Source organism: Bombus vosnesenskii, unplaced genomic scaffold, assembly GCF_011952255.1.
Source record: "Bombus vosnesenskii isolate JDL3184/JDL3185 unplaced genomic scaffold, Bvos_JDL3184-5_v1.1 scf7180000014708, whole genome shotgun sequence".
Taxonomy (NCBI): domain Eukaryota; kingdom Metazoa; phylum Arthropoda; class Insecta; order Hymenoptera; family Apidae; genus Bombus; species Bombus vosnesenskii.
This window is the reverse complement of record NW_022883601.1, coordinates 6,314-9,087: the sequence shown is the minus strand read 5'-3', so window position 1 is coordinate 9,087 and position 2,774 is coordinate 6,314.

The following is a 2,774-nucleotide window of genomic DNA, read 5'->3' as shown; positions in this document are numbered from 1 at the left end:
AGTTAATTCATTAGAGAATCCTGGAGCACCTCTGTCATACGCGTCGGGCGGTCATCGTGGAGTTTTAGTCGGTAAGAGTCCGACACTACTCTGCTGTTACGCAATTACTGCAACAGCGGAGTGTCCATGAGGATTTCTCCACGTAAAAAAAAAAAAAAAAAGAAAAAAAAGGTTGTATGTTAGTTACTCTGGCTTATCAATATGCTCTGTTCAAAGTTTACCAAGCTGAATACTGTCACAGGCCTCTATCTTCCTTAATAAGAGCTGTAGGGGATCGAATAATGAGACTACCAAAATGTGTACTCGTTAGTGTATTTAAAACAGATCTTGTCGCGAAACGATATTTATACAGACGTTTAGTCACAGTTTATACTGAATCGTTTGCGCTCACGTTCGTTTATTCATAATCGTCAGAAGAAGGTCAAAAGATACAAATTCGTCTTGTTTTACGGTTACATGTAGCGGCGCCATTATTTTGCCGGAGTTCATAATTCCTTACAATACCTCTAAATATTCCGAAGCAAAACAACAACTTGGTTTGAAGCAAATTCTAACTCTTGTGCCGCTACAGAGCTTTTTAAGGTATGGAGTAAATTGAATGCATCTTTGTTGAGTCTAGATGATCCAGAATGGCGAACTACCGCAAGTAGAGCAACTAATCGAAATACTAGACATGCACATATACGTAATATGTTTAACATGGATAGGAAATTGTTTTGAAATTTAACAATCATTGCAATAATTACGTCGGTTCGGAAGTCGTATTACTAGATACTTATTGTAATATCGTAAAGTAATTCGAATTAGAAATCAGTTGAAAATAGAAAAACCGTGTACGTCGTGTTTCTGTGCTTCGTTTACATTTAAGAGTGCCTACGTGACTAAAGGCACGTAGTTGGTAGTTCTTACATAGGTATGAGGGAAACAATAGACAACGTTAGAAGAAGGACGGTTTCGCTACGCAAGGCGAATCGAAAAGTGTGCGTGTTGCGAGAATCAGAGCTAATTGAGTCGTCGAAGAGTAGAGTCGTTAGAGGTATCGAGTCGTCGAAGAGTAGAGTCGTGAGAATTGATAGAGTTGTTAGAGAGAGAGAGAGAGAGAGTGTGTGTGTGTGTTAGATTCGTTGTGACGAGAGTGGTAAAATAACTGTAAAGTTATTTGATATAGATGCGAGTATTGCATTTAGTTTCCGTTAAATAAATATCGTTTCCTGTCCAATTTATATTTGTATATTCAATTTAATATTAATAAATTGTAAGTAATCGGGAAAAGATTTCTATCCTTATTTTCCGATTTTACATTATTTTCACAGATTTCAATTCACTTATTCATTGATTGATATTAGGACAAATGAGGAACTTCGCATCTAATTAGATTAACAAATAAAATGTATTGTTCCTGATAAATGGTATGCAGAATAGTATAGGAAATAGAAGACTGGTTTATATTACCGTTCAAGTGACTGATAGTAGGAAAGCAGTGATGGAACATGAGGCAACGTAATATAAAATTGAATCCCTGAGTATAGCATGCAGATAATATTTTGAGTGTTGACGGAGGACAAAATTATGCACATTCCTTTTTCAATTCCGAGGAAATACATCAACGATGAGTCAGTTGTCAAAACACGATGGAAATTGCTCATTGTCAATTGAACAAGTTTGATATAATTACAAAAGCTTAAGATTTAACTTGAAATTTTTTTGAAGAAATTTATTTTTATTATACCTGATGTCAAGCGCGGTATTAAGTATCATGCTTTTATAACTATTGTTTTAAATATTTTTGTGTTGAAATAATGTCGTTTGGGTGTCTGTTTTGTACTGGAGGAGTACCCGAAATAATTATACTCGTCGCGTACAGCTAAACAGCTACAGGCAGTTGTTTGTATTCCTGGAACGCGTTGGATTCGTGTTTGCATGGTACGTTGATTGGAATGACTTAGAGGTGGGTTACTGGGGGTGCGAGTAATTATGTTTCAGCCAGGATTGGATAGAGAACGCGTTTCTAATGGTCTCTAGAAAAGGTTTCTAATTGGATCGTTATAGATGTCGAATCCTTTCTGCTAAATACGTTTTTGGGAGACATTAAGTTCATAAAGGTCATATTTTTAAAGAGGAGGGGAGAGGTGGTATGCATTGGATAAAGGTAACAATTTTATATGCAGGATGTTACGCCACGAGTCTCACCACAGGCTGTATTTTCTAACCGTCGCTCGCGGTCCTACAACGTCGCAGGCGGACCATCTTATCTGCCCGCCGGATCATATACAATGTATCGACGAGAGCATAGTTGTCGCCAAGCAGCGAGCTCTAGAAACGTCGATTTTTGACCGTTACGATTTTCACACAAGAAGAGGTATACGTGATCATAGGCGCGAGCGGTGGCGTGACCCGAGCATAGTGGGGGTCGTCTTCCAAATGAGACAAAGGAATAATCGAAGGGCGATCAGTTCCTTCTGCCGAGTCAAACGTGACACTTCGACAAATCTGACGAGCAAACGAATTTATCTAGAGAGTCCGCAAAGTCGAGTCAAATTTCTGTAATATAATCATCATATTATTGTAAAATATATTATTCTATGTAAACCTGTTAATACAGTGTTACATTCATTAAACGACCTCTGTTATCTTAACCGAAACAGGGGAACGACTATTTCGCGGCGTTGATTAACATAATCGTAGCGAATATTTACGCCTCTCGCTGAAGCGTTTTCCTAACGACCGCGTCTCTCCGCGAACGGTCGTAACATTTGGTCCTTCGAGCCGGATAC